The sequence below is a fragment of the Schistocerca nitens genome, chromosome 1 (genome assembly GCF_023898315.1).
Source record: "Schistocerca nitens isolate TAMUIC-IGC-003100 chromosome 1, iqSchNite1.1, whole genome shotgun sequence".
Taxonomy (NCBI): domain Eukaryota; kingdom Metazoa; phylum Arthropoda; class Insecta; order Orthoptera; family Acrididae; genus Schistocerca; species Schistocerca nitens.
In genome coordinates this window covers 148,084,266-148,108,312 of record NC_064614.1, presented here as the reverse complement: position 1 = coordinate 148,108,312, position 24,047 = coordinate 148,084,266, and positions in this window count along the sequence as shown.

The following is a 24,047-nucleotide window of genomic DNA, read 5'->3' as shown; positions in this document are numbered from 1 at the left end:
AACAAGAAACACAATAATTCTTGTGATGGCAAAAGCCAGATAAAGTTGCAACTTGCAATCTTTTCTATGTTGGGTCGTACTGTACCCTTTCACTTTGACAGCGTGCATTACGGTGCCGATGAAATACTCGGCTCAGAGCCGTTCCTCTACCGTGTTCAGACACACTGATGCACAGTCAGTTGATGTCTTTCCGCACGTAGCGCTTTCTTACGCGCAGTAAGATCAGGGTGTCAGGCTGCTATTCGCCGGAGGACCCGGCACTGCCAGAGACTTTTCCTCGGTGGGAGGACTGGAACTGCCTGCGTTAAGTCTTCCGACGCCAATTGAAGGGCTGCTTGATTGAGTGGTAGCAGCTCCGAGGTCGAGAAAGCCGACAACGGCTGGCAGAGAGGTGTCTTGGCGCCACGCCTATAGATTCCTGCGGTCCGCAGGAAAGAACTAACGATCAAGTTGGGACTCACTTTATTTAACTAAAACGCCTTCTTGGCATGCACTAATTTCCAGACTCAACAACAACAAGAAACACAATAATTCTTGTGATGGCAAAAGCCAGATAAAGTTGCAACTTGCAATCTTTTCTATGTTGGGTTGTACTGTACCCTTTCACTTTGACAGCGTGCATTACGGTGCCGATGAAATACTCGGCTCAGAGCCGTTCCTCTACCGTGTTCAGACACACTGATGCACAGTCAGTTGATGTCTTTCCGCACGTAGCGCTTTCTTACGCGCAGTAAGATCAGGGTGTCAGGCTGCTATTCGCCGGAGGACCCGGCACTGCCAGAGACTTTTCCTCGGTGGGAGGACTGGAACTGCCTGCGTTAAGTCTTCCGACGCCAATTGAAGGGCTGCTTGATTGAGTGGTAGCAGCTCCGAGGTCGAGAAAGCCGACAACGGCTGGCAGAGAGGTGTCTTGGCGCCACGCCTATAGATTCCTGCGGTCCGCAGGAAAGAACTAACGATCAAGTTGGGACTCACTTTATTTAACTAAAACGCCTTCTTGGCATGCACTAATTTCCAGACTCAACAACAACAAGAAACACAATAATTCTTGTGATGGCAAAAGCCAGATAAAGTTGCAACTTGCAATCTTTTCTATGTTGGGTCGTACTGTACCCTTTCACTTTGACAGCGTGCATTACGGTGCCGATGAAATACTCGGCTCAGAGCCGTTCCTCTACCGTGTTCAGACACACTGATGCACAGTCAGTTGATGTCTTTCCGCACGTAGCGCTTTCTTACGCGCAGTAAGATCAGGGTGTCAGGCTGCTATTCGCCGGAGGACCCGGCACTGCCAGAGACTTTTCCTCAGTGGGAGGACTGGAACTGCCTGCGTTAAGTCTTCCGACGCCAATTGAAGGGCTGCTTGATTGAGTGGTAGCAGCTCCGAGGTCGAGAAAGCCGACAACGGCTGGCAGAGAGGTGTCTTGGCGCCACGCCTATAGATTCCTGCGGTCCGCAGGAAAGAACTAACGATCAAGTTGGGACTCACTTTATTTAACTAAAACGCCTTCTTGGCATGCACTAATTTCCAGACTCAACAACAACAAGAAACACAATAATTCTTGTGATGGCAAAAGCCAGATAAAGTTGCAACTTGCAATCTTTTCTATGTTGGGTCGTACTGTACCCTTTCACTTTGACAGCGTGCATTACGGTGCCGATGAAATACTCGGCTCAGAGCCGTTCCTCTACCGTGTTCAGACACACTGATGCACAGTCAGTTGATGTCTTTCCGCACGTAGCGCTTTCTTACGCGCAGTAAGATCAGGGTGTCAGGCTGCTATTCGCCGGAGGACCCGGCACTGCCAGAGACTTTTCCTCGGTGGGAGGACTGGAACTGCCTGCGTTAAGTCTTCCGACGCCAATTGAAGGGCTGCTTGATTGAGTGGTAGCAGCTCCGAGGTCGAGAAAGCCGACAACGGCTGGCAGAGAGGTGTCTTGGCGCCACGCCTATAGATTCCTGCGGTCCGCAGGAAAGAACTAACGATCAAGTTGGGACTCACTTTATTTAACTAAAACGCCTTCTTGGCATGCACTAATTTCCAGACTCAACAACAACAAGAAACACAATAATTCTTGTGATGGCAAAAGCCAGATAAAGTTGCAACTTGCAATCTTTTCTATGTTGGGTTGTACTGTACCCTTTCACTTTGACAGCGTGCATTACGGTGCCGATGAAATACTCGGCTCAGAGCCGTTCCTCTACCGTGTTCAGACACACTGATGCACAGTCAGTTGATGTCTTTCCGCACGTAGCGCTTTCTTACGCGCAGTAAGATCAGGGTGTCAGGCTGCTATTCGCCGGAGGACCCGGCACTGCCAGAGACTTTTCCTCGGTGGGAGGACTGGAACTGCCTGCGTTAAGTCTTCCGACGCCAATTGAAGGGCTGCTTGATTGAGTGGTAGCAGCTCCGAGGTCGAGAAAGCCGACAACGGCTGGCAGAGAGGTGTCTTGGCGCCACGCCTATAGATTCCTGCGGTCCGCAGGAAAGAACTAACGATCAAGTTGGGACTCACTTTATTTAACTAAAACGCCTTCTTGGCATGCACTAATTTCCAGACTCAACAACAACAAGAAACACAATAATTCTTGTGATGGCAAAAGCCAGATAAAGTTGCAACTTGCAATCTTTTCTATGTTGGGTCGTACTGTACCCTTTCACTTTGACAGCGTGCATTACGGTGCCGATGAAATACTCGGCTCAGAGCCGTTCCTCTACCGTGTTCAGACACACTGATGCACAGTCAGTTGATGTCTTTCCGCACGTAGCGCTTTCTTACGCGCAGTAAGATCAGGGTGTCAGGCTGCTATTCGCCGGAGGACCCGGCACTGCCAGAGACTTTTCCTCAGTGGGAGGACTGGAACTGCCTGCGTTAAGTCTTCCGACGCCAATTGAAGGGCTGCTTGATTGAGTGGTAGCAGCTCCGAGGTCGAGAAAGCCGACAACGGCTGGCAGAGAGGTGTCTTGGCGCCACGCCTATAGATTCCTGCGGTCCGCAGGAAAGAACTAACGATCAAGTTGGGACTCACTTTATTTAACTAAAACGCCTTCTTGGCATGCACTAATTTCCAGACTCAACAACAACAAGAAACACAATAATTCTTGTGATGGCAAAAGCCAGATAAAGTTGCAACTTGCAATCTTTTCTATGTTGGGTCGTACTGTACCCTTTCACTTTGACAGCGTGCATTACGGTGCCGATGAAATACTCGGCTCAGAGCCGTTCCTCTACCGTGTTCAGACACACTGATGCACAGTCAGTTGATGTCTTTCCGCACGTAGCGCTTTCTTACGCGCAGTAAGATCAGGGTGTCAGGCTGCTATTCGCCGGAGGACCCGGCACTGCCAGAGACTTTTCCTCGGTGGGAGGACTGGAACTGCCTGCGTTAAGTCTTCCGACGCCAATTGAAGGGCTGCTTGATTGAGTGGTAGCAGCTCCGAGGTCGAGAAAGCCGACAACGGCTGGCAGAGAGGTGTCTTGGCGCCACGCCTATAGATTCCTGCGGTCCGCAGGAAAGAACTAACGATCAAGTTGGGACTCACTTTATTTAACTAAAACGCCTTCTTGGCATGCACTAATTTCCAGACTCAACAACAACAAGAAACACAATAATTCTTGTGATGGCAAAAGCCAGATAAAGTTGCAAGACGAAGAAAAGAAATAATAGCCACCAAAATAAAACGCTACAGAACTCCAAAGTGATGTTACGCCCGACAAGATACAAATTCCTACAGAAGACTATAGCGAGTGTGTACTCGGCTAGAGCCGGCGTAGGTATTAGCTGGAGCTTGTAAGGTGCCTCTTATGTGAGGAAGACATTTTTACCAGTTTTAATAAATTATTGTCTCTTATTGATGTATTCACGATAGTTAGGAAGTGCTGTAGTCCGTAGTCGGCCACGAGTCGGAGAGCATTTCCCACGCTGGCTGGCTAGGTGACGAGGCGACCATATGTCGCGCGTAGTGGGGTGGGACTCGGCGCTGGACCTTAGGCCGGTATTACACTATCAAATTTCTTTGTCAAAGATTTGATCAAAGATGTGATCCAATATTCCGTCCAATATATTTGACAAAGATCTTTGACGTAGCGCTACAAGGGGTATTACACTGTCATCAAATTTTTCGTCAAAGTTCAAGATGGCTGACAACAACTTGTTATTAAGCGCAGCAGTTCTACGTACTCCAATTGCATTGTGTGCACATGCGGAAAAGAAGTGGGGGGGAAAAATGGAACCATACATACGAGGTTGACAGTCTTAAAAGTCCTGGGATTACAACTTGATAATAAATTCAGTTGGGAGGAGCACACCACAGAACTGCAGAAACGCCTTAACAAATCTGTATTTGCAATTCGAGTGTTAGCAGACATAGGCAACATAAAAATGAAAAAGCTTGCATACTTTCATTCCATAATGTCATATGGGATAATATTTTGGGGTAAATCTTGAAGTCAAACAAAAGTTTTCAAGCTCCAAAAGCGTGTAATACGTATTATTTGTGGAGTAAATTCACGGACCTCCTGCAGAAACCTCTTCAAAGAACTGGGTATACTAACTACTGCCTCTCAGTATATTTACTTCTTAATAAAATTTGTCGTAAATAATATATCTCTTTTTCCAACAAACAACTCAGTTCATACATACAATACCAGGAACAAAAATGATCTGCACAAGGACTTAAAAGCACTTACTTTAGTTCAAAAAGGGGTCCACTACTCAGGAACACTCATCTTCAATAATTTGCCAGGAAACATAAAAAATTTAGTTAGAAATAAAGATCAGTTTAAAAGGAGCCTGAAAGACTTACTACTGGCCAACTCCTTCTACTCCATTGGCGATCTTCTGATGTATTGTATTTATTCATACTATTAGTATTTTTATTTCAGCTTAAAGAAATCGACATGTTCCACATCCACGAGGATCTCCTCAACACGGATCTATGGAACGAAAAACTAATCTAATCTGGGTGAAGCCGTGGGTTTTACGACGACACGATAAAAGCATTGAACAAAACTTGTTAGGTGAGCTTACAGTGGAAGACGTCAAGTCGTACATCAATTACTTAAGAATGGATGAGCATACATTTCTGTATGTGCTCAATGAAGTGTATCCTCATATCACAAAGCACAATTTTCACTTAAGAACTGCTACATCTTCAGAAGACAGGTTCACTATAACACTGGGATTCCTTGATAAAGGAGAGGGTTATGTTAGGTTAGGTTAGGTTAGGTCAGGTTAGGTCTCCAATCTTCTTAATCTATTTTTGTATTCAGGGTGCCTCACGCTGTAAAGCGCCTCATCAGCTTCAGACATCTCTATTAATTCTGTAGTTGTCGGCACACACCAATTGTATTTACCGGCAATGGTTATAAAAACACTACAGACGACAGAACGCTGCAGCGATGCTAGCGCTCCGCGTGGTAACATATCGCATTGCAGTGAACAGAAGACAAGCGATTTCTTTGATCAAATATACGGCCTCGGCCTAGATTTGATCAAATATTGGACGACATTTGTCAAAGATCCCTATTACACTATCAAATATCTTTGACAAAGATATTGGACAAAGATATTGGACAAAGAAATTTGATAGTGTAATACCGGCCTTAGCAACAAGCGTCATTCTCGGAAATATACATGACGGGAAGTACCGCCATCTTGGCGCCAAAGTCACCGATTTTGTTTATTTATGTTTAATAATTAAAGTCATTTATGACAACATGAATACTAGGAGGAGCCTCTGGATGTTTAAAACTATTTATCATAATTTTGCCTCGTTAAAATTCACACCCATTCATTAACAAATGCATATCTTAGTAATTACGAACTTGATCGGAAATCCACGAACTGTGACGAAACTAGTAAGAGATACGGACTTCGCGGCAAAGTCGGCAGTCGGCGTTAAGAGCTCTTCCTGTCTTGTTCGATGGTAGCCGTGCTCTCGGTTACGAGTAGTTTGTGACACGAGTGTTTCATTACTGATCTAATAGGAATAAAAGTGACATTACGGCATTCTGAATGTTAATTTCGAGTAAATAGATACCCCAAAGTTGATCGACAGCAATATCAGATAATTAGCTTCCACCGACAGAGACATCCAATGTGCCAATGAAGAATCTGCACGGGACGACATTTACGAGAGCTGCACCGCGCACAGGTAGGAGGAAATCCGACGACACGACCCACCAAGGCGGATCAAGGAAGGTCCGACTCACACTCGCACATTCCGGGTGGAAGTGCTGACCAGTTGTACTGTACGTCACATATGCCACCATCTACGGACTCGCGGCTAAGCTGAGTAGTAACAGTATCAGTTTAGAAGCGAGGGAATCTTGCATTTGGCATCCCTTGCAACGGAATAAAACTGCGTGGGAGGAAGAGCATTAAGAAGACAGTTGCCAAATCTTGCAATTGGCATCCATTTCGATGGAATAAAGCTGTGTGAGAGGAAGAGCATTAAGAAGACAGATGCCAAGTTTGCACTTGGCGTCCATGACGTCGGATAAAACTGCGTGGGCGGACGAATACTATCAAGAAGGTTATTATTGAAGATACCAAATTTGCATTCGAGAGTGCCGACTTGTAAAAAGTGTTACGAACAGCAAGTAATAGTGATTTCAAGTGACTGAAACGGAAGCAGGAAGTGAATAGTGAACTTACAACGGGTAGAGGGTAGCAGCATTAAAAGTGAACGGTACACGTCCCGGAGTGCGTAATTGGTGTATTGAAATGCAATAAAGTCGTGTTGTGGACAAATCGCGTCTAAAGATTACGAACATTTCGCGGTCGCGAGTGGAACGATCGATTGTCGGGAAGACATCGAGGAAAAGGAGGTGGCAGCAACGGATGTGGCAAGGACCGCCAGAGATACAGAGGAGCAGCAGCGCGCGGCAGGCAGATCGAAGGAACGCCATAACAGGGGTGCGCCGGAGGCGCTCTCGCGGCAGTTCGGAGTTCGACGCTCGGGCGCAGCGGTGGAGCCAGCCTCAAATTAATGACACGGCTGGAGAACAACGAAATTTACCTAACGTAAGTCGAGCTTTAAACATTCTAGGGATGGTAGATTCGAGATTCGGGTGCAGAAGGGTATGTTGTTCAGAAATGGGAAAAACGTTAAAATGAGTGAATTAACGGAAAATATAGAGCAAAATATGGCCCAAACCAACGCAAATTTAGTGGAGAGTAGTGATGAATTGTTAACACTTGCTAGGTCTAAAGAGTGACCGGAAAGTGAAACGGTTGATGTATTAGGCAATGATAAGCAAGGAAAGATGGTAGCAACTTTAGAAGCGACAGAAACAGGGGCTTTGTCTCCCACTGGAAACGTTGTTAGAGAAGGTGCAAACACAGTACCGGAGGCTATGCAGAGTAGAGGTGAAGAAATGGGCATCAGGGAAATGTTGATAGCTATACTGAATGGTAACAAAGCGTTGAGTAAGAAAATAGAGGAAGTTAACCAGAAAACTAGGGAAGAAATAACTGGGGAAATTAAGAAAAATACTAATAGGCTAGATGAGTATATCAAAAAAGCTGACAATGAATTCACCGAAATAGAGGGAAGGATATCAACAATAGTAAAAGAACAGAAAACGGTAGCAAGTGATTTGTCAAAGAGGATAACCACAAGTGAGGCTGCAATAGAGCATCATAGTAGAGATATCAGTGAACTTAAACAAAGTATCACAACTTCCGATAAGTATGTTACTAAGGAGATTAAAAAGCAAAAAGGGGAAATATCCAAAGTAAACGAGAGAGTGGGGGAACTAAAGTCAGAATTGTCAGTTTAGGTAGAGAATAATACTAAAGAGGTATATGACAGGGTAGCTAGTATTCAGCAAGAAGTCAGTGATTTTACAAACAGAGACACTGATATCTTTGCTGTCAAGGCAGAAAAGAAATTAGATGCTAAATTTAAAAATCTAATGGAAACAGGTAATATAGTGGAAAAATTAATAATGAGGACCACTATGTCAGGGTGTGTACTTCCCATAATTTCGATGCGAGAGGGAAGTTACATCCCAAAGCATTTATAAAGCAATTTAAAGGGGTTTTGCCAGAAAATTGGGACGACAGGAGAAAAATAGTTTGTGTCACTGGCAGAATGGAAGGGGACGATATGTCGTGGGGAATGAGAGCAGGAGAAGCATGCCAAACTTATGACCAATTTATTAAGAAATTTTTGGACAAATATTGGTCTTATAGTACACAAGGTAATGTACATAATAGTATCTTTCAAGGGAGAAATTTTCTTGGGAGTCGGTACGATAGTTACAAAGATTATTTCCAGAGTTTCTGTGAAAAAAAATTGTGTTTAGATAATCCACTGAGTGTGGAGGATCTTATTGCAGTAGCGTTCGTGAAACTGCCGATATCTATACAAGAAAAGCTGATAGGCATACCTAAAAATAAAACTGAGGACATTTTACAAGCATTTGATAAATTAGATGCTTTATCAGGCGAGGAAACATCCAGTAACGGCTGGAGAGGTGTAAATTGGAGGTCAAGGGAAAATGAGAACTGGAGAGAGCGTAACAGGAATCACAATAACATGAGTGATAACGAGAGGCGTGATAACGGGCATAACAGACGTGGTAGAGGAGGCTGGAACCGAGGTGGTTCGAACGGTCGTGGTAACAGACGGTACGAAGTACAGGGAGAGAGATATGAGGGTGGCAGTCCCGAAAGAAAACCCGGAAGAGAAATTACCAAGCAGGAAAACTAGAGTGGAGTTCGTGTCGGGTCCGAGCACGAACTCAAATGAACAGTGGACCAATACAGATCAAAAGGTAATAAAAGAGGATTCGTGTGATATTAAAGAAACTCTTTTAGAGGAAGATGAAATGGTGAGTAAGGAAGAGTATCAACCGATATTAGATGTGGATATTAATGGTATCGAAGCAGTAGCAGTCATTGATACAGGTAGTGAGGTGTGCGCCATAGCAGAGGGGCTTTATGACCAAATAAGAGACCAGGAAGAGGTACCTATGTTACCGTTACAAGGTGTTAGAGTCGTGGGTGCAGTAGGAGGAAAAAGTAAGGTGATAAAAAACCAAGTGTTATTGGAAGTGAGATTTCAAGCAATTGTGTTCGAAGTTAATGCTATAGTGGTACCTGACTTTTGCGTAGGGCTTATATTAGGGATGGATTTATTGGTAGACCATGTAGCTGTTGTAGATTTAGAAAGGGGTAGAGTGATCCTGACGATAAATGGTACTAGAAACGAGTTTAAGTTTGGCAGGGCCATTCAAGCTAAAGAGAAGGCGCAGGGAAAATTCTACCTGAAAATAATACGTGAGTGTTTCCAATGGGAAGCAGACTCGAAGGGAAGTGACTGTAGGAAAGAGAGACGAGAGCCAGTTGAGGCAGAATGATCAGTAGAAGATGTGAAAGCTAAATTAAATAATATCGATGATATGGACCAAGGTGTAAAAAAAGAACTAGGAGAGTTGCTGATCAGAAAGTATTTTCAAATAGACCTGGGTTAATGAAAGGAGAACCTTATGAGTTTAAATTCAAACCACACCAACCATTCAAACTGAGACCCCATGTGATACCTTTGGCAAGAAGGGAGACAATAGAAAAAGGGTTGCAAAGGATGCTAAAATTGCAAATTATCGAAAGATCGACGAGTCAATACTGCAATCCGTTAGTGTATGAGACAAAGAAAGATGGTTCAGTGAGAGTAACCTTGGATGCTAGGATATTGAATAAAATAACAGAGCCTCAGAATGGTAGGTCAGAATCTCTTGAAGAATTGTTGCAAAAGTTCGAAGGGACCAGTAAATGGTCTATCCCTGATATGACTGCCGGGTACTGGCAAATAAAATTGGTTGAGAAATGTAAACAGTACACAACTTTTGTGTATAGAGGCAGGTGTTATCATTTCAAAGTTCTCCCATTCAGATTGAATATATCTGTAGCAGAGTTCATAAGGGTGTTGGATAACATACTGGGAGAAGAATTATTGTCTAGAAGCACCGTTTATGTGGACGGCATCCTGATTGCTGCCAGTGATTGGTAAAAGCACAATAGGTTTCTGGAAGACATGTTGAAAACGTTTCCAGAGGCCAATGTTACCGTGAATTTAACTAAGTCCGAATTCGGAAAGAACGAAATACAATTTGTAGGGCATATTATATCAGCAGAGGGTATTAAGCCGAATCCTAAGAAATTGGAGTCTATCAAAGAACTCCCACAGCCAAGAAATAAGAGCCGGCCGGAGTGGCCGAGCGGTTCTAGGCGCTACAGTCCAGGAACCGCGCTACCGCTACGGTCGCAGGTTCGAATCCTGCCTCGGGCATGGATGTGTGTGTGATGTCCTTAGGATAGTTAGGTTTAAGTAGTTCTACGTTCTAGGGGACTGATGACCTCAGAAGTTAAGTCCCATAGTGCTCAGAGCCATTTGAACCAAGAAATAAGAAACACATAAAGTCGTTTCTCGGTTTGTGTAATTTTTACCGAAAATTCGTGGATAAACAGGTATTAAATGCAAAGTCACTGCATAATTTAACCGGAAAGAATGTACCTTGGGTGTGGACAGAGCAGTGTCAGAAAGAGTTCGATGACATAAAAGAAGCTCTATGTAAAGGGGGAATACCACCCTAAACTGGATACTGAATTTTGTCTGTCAGCAGATAGTTCGGACTTTGGAATTGGTGCCCACCTATTCCAAATGATAGAGACGGAAGAGGGGGTAGAACATCGAACTATCGGATTCGAGAGCAGGTTGTTGACGAAATGCGAGCGTAACTATACCGATACTGGAAAGGAGGCATTGGCCATAGTATGGGCCTTCAAAAAGTTCAGATACTATTTAATGGGTAGAAAAGTAAAAGTATACAAAGACCACAAGGCTTTATCTTTTATGAAAAGCAGCAGATTAACACATGGCAGACTCACTCGTTGGACTATAGCTCTTCAGGAATAACAATATGAGATAAATTACAGACCTGGTAAAGACAACGTAGTAGCGGACGAGCTGTCCAGATTCCCATTGAGGATGAACCAGGAGAATCAAGATGTGTCGGATTCTCGAGAAATCTATTTGTTATATATGAAAAGGATGGAATATGAGGATAAGATTAAAGGGTATCTGAGGAATATATCACAGGAACAAGAGAAGGACGAAAGGTTGCGTAAGGCAATGGAGAAATGGGAAGAAAATCAAGAACCCCAAGTGCGGCAATATTACCTAATAGAAAAGGACTAACCTGATATGGGAAAACTGGGTGTTTGCCTGAACATATCATAAATGAATTTCTCTGGTATATTCACATGAGCTATGGACATTTCGGACCTAAAAAGTGTTCTGAAAAATTGGCAGAAATATGTATCTTCAGTAATATGGTGAAGAGGTCTAGGAAGGTTCTGGAAAGCTGCGAGAAGTGTCAGAAAACGGAGACACCTACAACTAGTAGCAAGAGTCAGATGTATTGTATTATACCGGAAGAAATATGAGAGATGGCATCCGCGGATGTATTTGGGCCACTACCGACCTCAATAGGGGGGTTTAAATACGTTTTGGTGATAATGGATGTATTTTCGAAATTTTTGAGGCTGTATCCCTTAAGGAGATGTGCAGGAAAAGTAATGGCAAATAAATTAGAAAAGGATTACGTTCGCACCGTGGATAAACAAAAAAAAAAAATTCTCACTGATAATGGGTCTCAATTCGTATCCAGAGTATGGAAGAAAATGTTGGAGAAGCTAGACATCAAAGCCATATATATAACAAGGTTTCACCCAGCTTCGAACCCAGTAGAGTGAGTGATGAAAGAGCTGGGACGGTTTTGCAGGGCTTACTGCCACGACCATCACACTGCTTGGGGAATGTATATTAAAGAGTTTGAGGAGATACTGAACGAACTGCCACATTCGACAACTGAGACATCTCCATATAAGTTGCTAACAGGTAAAAAGCCTAGAAATATGATTGAGAATGTAGTGAAATTCCCAAATAGATCAGACATGATTGTAGAAGAAAAACGGGAATTGGTGTTAAGCAGGATGAAAGCGAAAGGGGCTTATCGGAAGGCAAGGCATGATAGGAATATTATACCCAAGGAATATGTAATGGGAGACGTAGTACTGATTAGAGCTCACAGGAAATCGTCCAAAATTGACGCTGAAATAAAGAAATTTTATAAGATTTTTGAAGGTCCTTATGTGGTAAGTAGGGTACCACACCCTAATGTCGTGGAAGTGGCTCACACTGAGTCGAAAGTAGTCAGAGGAATTTACAATGCAGTGGATGTAAACGATATCATGGTAGTTACGGGGAAGCCTCTTAAGTTGACGAGCATGAATAGTAGCTGCCAGACAGATATCTCATAAGTGCAAAAAAAAAAAAAAAAAAAAAAAAAAAAAAAAAAAAAACTGTAATAAACGTAAGTGGAATGAGGAAATGATAATATTTACTTTAAGAGTAGGTCAGTAGGTGAATGACCCAGTGTCGATGAATGAGAGGCGGGGTGTTACATCACGCGAGGCACCGGTTGGTCTTAATGAGCTTTTCTCTGACCGGCCCAGCTGACGGGTCGGTGCCCTAGCGTCTGAGGGTGACGTCATGAGGTTGTGTCTACGACTTTGTTTACAAACGAAGGCTTACATACTGACACAGTGGTGTTTAGCAGGATGAACTGTAATGAAATGTGGTACATAAATCTTAGTATTATTATTGTTTCATAGCTTTGTTATTTGATTCCCCAGGAACTGTTGTAAAATATTATTGTATTCTTCTATCTAAAGTAATATTTTTCTGTTTCATGTACCATTGTAATGTAACTGATGAATGATGAGACGTAATGTGGACGCCCTTGTAAGCTGACCAAGGAATCTGGGAAACCTATCCAAAGCAATATCGATTAAAAGGGAAGAACTGATAATGGCTGTTGCTTCCGGATCCCAGCGGAACCAGCGAACTGAAGAACCCTAACTTCGGGATTACAGTGAATACTGCTTCGAAAGAAAGTTTTGTCAGTGGCGTATGAAAAAAGAAATAAATAAAATTGTCTTGAGCCATCAGTCTTCAGTGGTGTAGTGGACGGCCTGGTGCTGTAAAATAGGGCATATAAATTTGCTGTGTCTCTAAGTGTGCTGAAGATACAGTTTATCATCAATGTATATAGTGGTCTGTTTGAATGAAAGAAAGAACGCTCTTGGTAACTTTTTGAAAAACGGCTACAGAGCCGATACGAAAGTCGAGCGTCTTGTTTAGTGTTGAGGAGACGTATTATTCGACAGGCATCACGAATTATTGAAAAAGTCTCTACACAAAATGTATATCTAATGTTTTGTAAACTGAATTGTATAACAAATTGTCTTGTATCTTGGTTATTCGTTTTGTATTGGTGTTATTTGGGAAATGTTTATACTCTTCCACTATTTCAATTATTCATTTATATATTGTGCTTTATCTGAAAGTCTAGGTGTTGATAACGAGAGCATGGGAATTAATATTCTAATAATATGGTGACATAGAAGAGCAATGATACAGAACGATTAGTAATTTTGTAATGAAAATTTAAAAAAAGATATTGTTTACGTCCAATTAAAAGAAAAAAGAAATACTGAGTTAAAGGAAAAGTTAAAGATCTCAATAGAAAGCAAATGACCAAAATGTAAAGGCTACTCCTAGAACTTATTTTTAATTTCCAAAATTGCGATTTTGTCTCACGAAAAAAGCACAAATTTGGAAGGAAACAACGGGGGGAATATGTAAGAGCCTCTTACGTGAGGAAGACATTTTTACCAGTTTTAATAAATTATTGTCTCTTATTGATGTATTCACGAGAGTTAGGAAGTGCTGTAGTCCGTAGCCGGCCGTGAATCAGAGAGCATTTCCCACGCTGGCTGGCTAGGTGACGAAGCGACCATATGTCGCGCGTAGTGGGGTGGGGCTCGCCGCTGGACCGTAGCAACAAGCGTCAGCCTCGGAAATATACATGACGGGAAGTACCGACATCTTGGCGCCAAAGTCACCGATTTTGTTTATTTATGTTTAATAATTAAAGTCATTTATGACAACATGAATATTAGGAGGAGCCTCTGGATGTTTAAAACTATTTATCATAATTTTGCCTCGTTAAAATTCACGCCCGTTCATTAACAAATGCATATCTTAGTAAGTACGAACTTGATCGGAAATCCACGAACTGTGACGAAACTAGTAAGAGATAGGGACTGCGCGCCAAAGTCGGCAGTCGGCGTTAAGAGCTCTTCCTGTCTTGTTCGATGGTATCCGTGCTCTCGGTTATGAGTAGTTTGTGACATGAGTGTTTCATTATTGATCTAATAGGAATAAAAGTGATATTACGGCATTCTGAATGTTAATTTCGAGTAAATAGATACCCAAAAGTAATAACAGTATCAGTTTAGAGGCTAGGGGATCTTGTGAGCTGTTACACACTGCCAGTCTGACTCTCCTGGCGTGCCTGTAACACCGATTCTGTGGAGTTCTACACTTAGTCACATTAGATCCAATTGGTGGATCTCTGTCACATGGCTTTTCACGAAGTAGTGCAGTGTTTATGTGGGAAGTCTGTTGATGTTTACATTCACTGGCAATGTTTTGATCTGAGCTCTTGAAGGGACGTCGGCAGCCCATCTTGCTTGTCTGTTGTGCGGGCCCTCTAACTGATAAGGGGCCGCTACGACAACGCCCCTCCACATCGCATCCAGTGACGCCACAGGGCAGAGGACGACACGGCGGTCGTCACGATGGGGCCATCAGGACCAGAATGTTGAGATTCGATTGTTACGCTTAAGGGCCTAAAGGTGATCACACCCTGGCTACGAGAAGCACACCCACACCTCAACACTGCCTCCTCCGAATCCGCTGCTGATACTGCATGTGATGGCAGGTGATGTTCTCCAGTCATTCGCGAAATCCAAACACTTCCAAGGGCGTGATTCGCCAGCCTAAATCACTAGTTTCCAGTTATCCACTGTCCAGTGGCGACAATGTTTACACCACCTCGAGCGTCTCTTAGCACTGTGCAGCTTGTGAAGAGCTGCTCCATCACTGTACTCCATTCTTTTCAACTCCCTATGCACAGTCACTGTGGACTGCTGGTGAAGTTTGGAACTGACGAATGATTCCTTCCATTGACTGTATGTGCTTTTTTAGGAGCCACCTTCCACAATGCCGGACGCTCCCTGTCCATCAGTCGTCTGCCTAACCTTCGTTTAGCTGTGGCTCTTCGTTCACAATTATATCACGAACAGTCGACTTCGGTAGTTGTATAAGGGCTGAAACGTCTTCATGGATTTGTTTTGTGATGTTGATTGCCTAGCCCGCATTCGAAGGGACTGAGCTCTCCTCAACAATCCATCCTGCTGTCACTGCTTCTCTAAGGACAACACAATAGTCTTTGTCTCCTTTTATATGGCGGATACGCCTGTCGCGACATCAAGTGGTCAATTCTGCGTTGCATAGAAGTTTCTGGATGCTTTTCAACAAATAGTGTATATGAACTTAGTTGATTGATTGCAAACGATGAATGTTCCTAAATACGCCTTGGACACCCACAATTCTGTAGTCTAACCTACACTGATATCTTGTTATTTTGGAAAAGTCACCACCGAATTGATCTGGATTTTTTCATTGATGCCGGTTTCATCACTCACTATGTCGTTAATTTAAGTACATTCCACAGCTTGAGTTCAACTGACACTAGAATGGCTAACACACTTTCTGCTTAACTTTTATACACCGTATTTGACCTTTAATTGATAACCACTCGACATCTTAATAGACTTGTCCTTCTTAAGCCATTATGAGACACATCTTTACCATCCGACCAACGCTTCTAGCACCAGACACCAATCTATTCGCATGGCTGCTAGTTATGCACTGAACGATTCCGGCGCGACTCGGCAATGTTCCCGTCGCTGAAAAAAGGCGCAAAGTAGCAAAGGTTCCAGAACATCAGACTCACCGGCTAGCCGATGCTAAGGAAACAGTACGAGTGCAGCAGACACAATAATCCTGGATGGTGACTGATAAAATTCTTTTAACGAGGGTGATTCGAATGAAAACTCTAAAGGTGGAACAAAATTCCTAAAACTGTACTCCCGATGTGGCAGTTGTGTTTCGATAAATGACCGACAGTTGTCAGCCCGTTGTTGCACCAGCGAAAAGGAAGCTGTCTCATTGAAAAGGTCTGTGATACATCTTTGGATAGGGAAGCTGTTGAACCAGTGGAAAAGTAACGCAGGATGAAATCACAGTGCTGCAATTCGTGTGTGTCCCTGCAGCGTGATTACGAGTGGTGCAGAAGGTTCCAAAGAGGCGCAGCTTCTGTGGAAGACCCTCCGTGTCCATGCCAGGCACTCCGCGTACTGGTGAACGAAAACGGGCGTCTTGCTGCAAACGAAATAGCCTCCATTTTGGATACCGGTGTCGGTTCAGCGCTCGATATTGTCCACGATGCGATTCGACGACATGTGCGCAAGATGGCTGCCACGTCAGCTGACTGCTAAACTGACAGACCGTGGCGTCCAGTTCGAAGATACTGGATTCCTGGATAGTATTGTTGCAGGAGATAAAACTTCGATGCACTATCACCAACCTGAAACGAAAAGATTGAGCAAGAGATGGCGCCATAGCTCTTCACCAGGCCAAAGAAACTTCGCTCTCAACCTTCGGCAGGGAATGTCACACTCAGCGTCTTTTGGGATGCTGAAGGTATAAGTTTGGACCATTTGGAAAGGGGTTAGCAGGGACCCGTTACTCGCACTGAAACCTGCCACGAAATCACCTTGGCCCTGGAGTCGGGAGTAGACGGCGAGGACTTGTGAGCTCTCGCTGAGCCGCGGCGGCAGTACAGTAGGGCGAGTGTAATCTGAGCGCCTCGAACACGCGACTCTCTCATCACACCCCGCCCCGAGTCTCTCGGACGGCTACAAGACGCGCCGGGAGGCACTAAGCAAAGAATGGAGGGCTGAGCGCGGGCCAATAATTATAAATAACGCTGACTGTATATTTATGTGTATATTTGGGGAAAGTCGGTAAAATAGATAGAAATAAAAAGAGACAAAAAATAAAAAATTGGTATGAAATAAAACATATTAAAGCATGTGGTGTCACCGCCAGACACCACACTTGCTAGGTGGTAGCCTTTAAATCGGCCGCGGTCCGTTAGTATACGTCGGACCCGCGTGTCGCCACTGTCAGTGATTGCAGACCGAGTGCCGCCACACGGCAGGTCTAGAGAGACTTCCTAGCACTCGCCCCAGTTGTACAGCAGACTTTGCCAGAGATGGATCACTGACAAATACGCTCTCATTTGCCGAGACGATAGTTAGCATAGCCTTCAGCTACGTCATTTGCTACGACCTAGCAAGGCGCCATTACCAGTTTATATTGAGATTATAATTAATGTATCATCAAGAGCGATGTTCTCCAATTATGGATTAAAGTTAAGTATTCAAGCAACTCCGTACTTTATTTAGTAGACTCAACTCCTTTAACTGTTCCAGACCTCACGCCAGTCTGCGTGAGCTTAAACGCGTGCATTTCGGCCTCCTCTAGCAACACGGTGTTGGCTCTTCTGCCAACACATCAAAGCATATGGGAAGTTAAAACCAAAAGACGATTTTTGATTGATAATTTGTAGCGTGTGACTGAATTTATCAAGAAACTTTGTTCTGTACATCTACTTATTCATTAGCAAGCATATCAGGTTCTTTTCTTTCAATAACTGGAAATTTCAATCTCTTCCAAAATATTCGTTTCTTTTCTTTTCTTAGCCGAATGAAGAATTCTGAACTTTTCAATAACGTTTTTGGATGCATGTTTGTTTTTAGCAGATGCAGTGCAACGGTGCCAGCACTGTTATCGTCAGATTTTCTGTGAACTTTTAAAATGTATCCGAAAGGTTCCATCAGTTTACCCGTCCAAATCGACACATCCAATTTTGTATGTACCTCACGTAACCTATTAATTGGTGGTGCGCCTCATAATATTACTAATACTGTTTTCAGTACGGAACCCAATTTCGGTATTGGTATTTTTAAAATATTTGGCTATTTTAATAGAAGCTTTTCCATAATAAGGTATGAAACATGGTTGTTATTTTATGAATATGGTTTGTTGCGACAAGTGTGAAATTAAGTCCGAAGTAAAACTTACTGTCTGGAGTGTTGACACCAGGCAGTCTCAGAATACTCTGTAAACATCAAAATTCAACAACGGCATAAATATATAAAACAAACAATAAACACAAAGTCAAATGTGATCACTGTACAACTTGGCACTTCTACTACACTTTAATGCATTACATTCCTAAAAAAATGGTTCAAATGGCTCTGAGCACTATGGGACTCAACTTCTGAGGTCATTAGTCCCCTAGAACTTAGAACTAGTTAAACCTAACTAACCTACGGACATCACAAACATCCATGCCCGAGGCAGGATTCGAACCTGCGACCGTAGCGGTCTTGCGGTTCCAGAATGCAGCGCCTTTAACCGCACGGCCACTCCGGCCGGCTCATTACATTCCTCCACAACCTCTATGCAACTCTACCCCCCGAATGTTGCAGATATCTGCGATTAAAGTTGACCTGTCGTCCGGATCGCGTGACCGACTAGTGTCGCTGTTGTGGTATCGTCAGTGGTAGTACTAGATGTTCGGGTTATTGTTGTTGTTGCTGTTGTGGTCTTCAGTCCTGAGATGCAGCTCTCCATGCTACTCTATCCTGTGCAAGCTTCTTCTCTATCCTGTGCAAGCTTCTTCATCTCCCAGTACCTACTGCAGCCTACATCCTTCTGAATCTGCTTAGTGTATTCATCTCTTGGTCTCCCTCTACGATTTTTACCCTCCACGCTGCCCTCCAGTACTAAATTGGTGATCCCTTGATGCCTCAGAACATGTTCTACCAACCGATCCCTTCTTCTGGTCAAGTTGTGCCTCAAACTCCTCTTCTCCCCAATTCTATTCAATACCTCCTCATTAGTTATGTGATCTACCCATCTAATCTTCAGCATTCTCCTGCAGCACCACAATTCGAAAGCTTCTATTCTCTTCTTGTCTAAACTGTTTATCGTCCGTGCTTCACTTCCATACATGGCTACACTCCATACAAATACTTTCAGAAACGGCTTCCTGACTCTTAAATCTATACTCGATGTTAACAAATTTCTTCAGAAACGCTTTCCTTGCCATTGCCAGTCTACATTTTATATCCTCTCTACTTCGACCATCATCAGCTATTTTGCTTCCCAAATAGCAAAACTCCTTTACTACTTTAAGTGTCTCATTTCCTAATCTAATTCCCTCAGCATCACCCGACTTAATTCGACTACATTCCATTACCCTTGTTTTGCTTTTGTTGATGTTCATCTTATAGCCTCCTTTCAAGACACTGTTCATTCCGTTCAACTGCTCTTCCAAGTCCTTTGCTGTCTCTGACCACTGCTTCCCGTTCATACCCCTCGACTCTTATAACTGCCATCTGGTTTCTGTACAAATTGTAAATAACCTTTCGCTCCCTGTATTTTAACCCTGCCACCTTCAGAATTTGAAAGAGAATATTCCAGTCAACATTGTCAAAAGCTTTCTCTAAGTCTACAAATGCTAGAAACGTAGATTTGCCTTTCCTTAATCTTCCTTCTAAGATAAGTCGTAAGGTCAGTATTGCCTCACGTGTTCCAACATTTCTACGGAACCCAAACTGATCTTCCCCGAGGTCGGCTTCTACCAGTTTTTCCATTCGTCTGTAAAGAATTCGCGTCAGTATTTTGCAGCTGTGACTTATTAAACTGATAGTTCGGTAATTTTCACATCTGTCAACACCTGCTTTCTTTGGGATTCGAATTATTATATTCTTCTTGAAGTCTGAGGGTATTTCGCCTGTCTCATACATCTTGCTCACCAGATGGTAGAGTTTTGTCAGGACTGGCTCTCCCAAGGCCGTCAATAGTTCTAATGGAATGTTGTCTACTCCCGGGGCCTTGTTTCGGCTTAGGTCTTTCAGTGCTCTGTCAAACTCTTCACGCAGTATCATATCTCCCATTTCATCTTCATTTACATCCTCTTCCATTTCCATAATATTGTCCTCAAGTTCATCGCCCTTGTATAGACCCTCTACATACTCCTCCACCTTTCTGCTTTCCCTTCTTTGCTTAGAACTGGGCTTCCATCTGAGCTCTTGATATTCATACAAGTGGTTCTCTTTTCTCCAAAAGTCTCTTTAATTTTCCTGTAGGCAGTATCTATCTTACCCCTCGTGAGATATGCCTCTACATCCTTACATTTGTCCTCTAGCCATCCCTGCTTAGCCATTTTGCACTTCCTGTCGACCTCATTTTTGAGACGTCAGTATTCCTTTTTGCCTGCCTCATTTACTGCATTTTCTCTTTTCATCAATTAAATTCAGTATCTCTTCTGTTACCCAAGCATTTCTACTAGCCCTCTTTTTACCTACTTGATCCTCTGCTGCCTTCAGTATTTCATTCCTCAAAGCTACCCATTCTTCTTCTACTGTATTTCTTTCCCCCATTCCTGTCAATTGTTCCCTTATGCTCTCCCTGCAACTCTGTACAACCTCTGGTTCTTTCAGTTTATCCAGGTCCCATCTCCTTAAATTCCCACCTTTTTGCTGTTTCTTCAGTTTTAATCTACAGTTCATAACCAATAGATTGTGGTCAGAGTCTACATCTGCCCCTGGAAATGTCTTACAATTTAAAATCTGGTTCCTAAATCCCTGTCTTACCATTATATAATCTATCTGATATCTTTTGGTATCTCCAGGATTCTTCCATGTATACAACCATCTTTCATGATTCTTGAACCAAGTGTTAGCTATGATTAATTTATGCTCTGTGCAAAATTCTACCAGGTGGCTTCCTCTTGCATTTCTTAGCCCCAATCCATATTCACCTACTACGTTTCCTTCTCTTCCTTTTCCTACTGTCGAATTCCAGCCACCCATGACTATTAAATTTTCGTCTCCCTTCACTACCTGAAAAATTTCTTTTATCTCATCATACATTTCATCAATTTCTTCATCATCTGCAGAGCTAGTCGGCATATAGACTTGTACTATGGTAGTAGGCGTGGGCTTCGTGTCTATGTTGGCCACAATTATGCGTTCACTATGCTGTTGGTAGTAGCTTACCCGCTTCAAATTTTCTAACCTACCTGCCCGATTAAGGGATCTGACATTCCACGCTGCGATCCGTAGAACGCAAGTTTTCTTTCTCTTCATAACGACGTCCTCTTGACTAGTCCCCGGCCGGAGATCTGAGTGGGGGACTATTTTACCTCCGGAATATTTTACCCAAGAGGACGCCATCATCATTTAATCATACAGAAAAACTGCATGCCCTCGGGAAAAATTACGACTGTAGTTTCCCCTTGCTTTCTGCCGTTCGCAGTACCACAACATCAAGGCCGTTTAGGTTAACGTTACAAGGCCAGATCAGTCAATCACCCAGACTGTTGCCCCTGCAACTACTGAAAAGGCTGCTGCCCCTCTTCAGGAACCACACGTTTGTCTGGCCTCCCAACAGATACCCCTCCTTTATGGTTGCACCTACGGTACGGCTATCTGTATCGTTGGGGCACGCAAGCCTCCCCACCAACGGCAAGGTCCATCATGGTTCACGGGGAGGGGGGGGGGGGGGGATGTTCGGGTTATCGGCGGCCGGCGGCAATCAGCGCCTTATTGGGTAGTTCAGACGTGTCCGTAGGTGATATAACAGGTGATTTGTGTCCGGCAGTATCAGCAGCGCTAAAGGCGGGTTTTAGGTGGTCAATGGAAACTGTTGTCGGTATTCCCATGACATCGACTCTAAACGTTTTATTCTCCCTGCTGAGTACAGTATGTGGCCCTTCGTACGGTGGTTGTAGAGGTTTACATACCGTGTCGTACCGGTGGACACGTGTTTGCCGCTCGACAAATCGACAAAGACGAATGGGAGACGAGTCACCTGCTCTCTTGCTGCAACATGCCGGAGTTGTCGCACCTGTGTGCGTGACTTGTTGACGATGTTTCACCCACCGACGATAGAGTCCGGCACGCTGCACAGAAACTCACCAGGTACACTAGTGGGTTGCGCGTTGAGCACCTCAGCTGCTGTTGCGATCAGGTCGTCTTCGGTGGCTGTGCGGAGGTCCCGCAGCGCAATTGGCATTGTCTCAGTCCAACGCCGTGGCTCGTGATACCGAAGAGACGCTTTGAGCTGACGGTGGAAGCGTTCTTTCGAACCATTCGCAGCCGGGCCGTAAGCAGTTGTCCGGAAACGTTTCTTACCCAACAGGGTGGCGAGTGCCTCGAATAGATAAGATTCGAGCTGCTTGCCCTGGTCGGTAGGGATGCGTAATGGTGCGCCGAAAGGGGAATTCCGTGTCCGGAGAAACGTAACGGAGGCGGTCTAGGCGGCAAGGCCCATTCTTCACGGTGTGCTGCACTGAGGAGAGGTATCGATATTGGTCGGTGAGGCCTGGCACCAAGTCGGCGTTCCTAAACATCCCAAAGGTGTTCTATAGGATTCAGGTCAGGACCCTGTCAAGGTCAGTCTATTACAGGGACGTAATATGTGCAGGTGCTCGGTCGTGTTGAAAGATGCAATCGCTATCCTCGAATTGCTCTTCAACAGTGGGAAGCAAGAAGGTGCTTAAAACATCAATGTAGGCATGTGCTGTGACAGTGCCACGCAAAATAACAAGGGGTGCAAGTCCCCTCCATGAAAAACACGGCCACACCGTAACACAACCGCCTCCAAGTTTTACTGTTGGCACTACACACGCTGGCAGATGACGTTCACTGGGCATTCGCCATAGTCACACGCTGCCATCGGATCGCCACATTGTGTACCGTCATTAGTCACTCCACACAACGTTTTTCCACTGTGTAATCGTCCAATGTTTACGCTCCTTACACCAATCGACGCGTCCTTTGGCTTTTACCGGTTTTCGCACTTCCCGCCTAACTGCCATAGTACTTGCAGTGTATCCTGATGCAGTTTCGAATTCCTGTGTGATGGTCTGGATAAATGTCTGCCTATTACACATTACGACCCTCTTCAACTGTCGGCGGTCTCTGTCAGTCAACAGACGAGGTCGGCCTGTACACTTTTGTGCTCCACGTGTCCCTTGACGTGTCCACTATTACCATCGGAAACAGAGGACCTAGGGATGTTTAGGAGTGTGTAAATCTCGCGTACAGATGTATGACACAAGTGACACCCAATCACCTGACCACGTTCGAAGTCCGTGAGTCCCGCGTAGAGCCCCATTCTGCTCTCTCACGAAGTCTAATAACTACTGAGATCGCTGATATGAAGTACCTGGCAGTAGGTGGGAGCACAATGCACCTAATGTGAAAAACGTATGTTTTTGGGGATGTGCTGATACTTTTGATCACATAGTGTGTTTAATTCAGTAGCTTCGGATGTCAGTCACAAAATTATTCCTGAAAGTTATAAATACTACAAGCGTATAGTGTTTGGCAAATTGGTCTGCTGGCAAAATTCCGCTGGGATTCGTGCACCGTGCCACCATTGCTATTATCGCTGATCTCGGACGTTTTGTCGTCGGCATGATTGTTCAAATGTGTGTGAAATCTTATGGGACTTAACTGCTAAGGTCATCAGTCCCTAAGCTTACACACTACTTAACCTAAATTATCCTTAGGATAAACACACACACCCATGCCCGAGGGAGGACTCTAACCTACAGAACACAGCATGTTGTTATCAATGGAGAGACGTCTACAGACGTTAAAGTAACCTCTGGCGTGCCACAGGGGAGTGTTATGGGACCATTGCTTTTCACAATATATATAAATCACCTAGTAGATAGTGTTGGAAGTTCCATGCGGCTTTTCGCGGATGATGCTGTAGTATACAGAGAAGTTGCAGCGTTAGAAAATTGTAGCGAAATGCAGGAAGATCTGCAGCGGATAGGCACTTGGTGCAGGGAGTGGCAACTGTCCCTTAACATAGACAAATGTAATGTATTGAGAATACATAGAAAGAAGGATCCTTTATTATATGATTATATGATAGCGGAACAAACACTGGTAGCAGTTACTTCTGTAA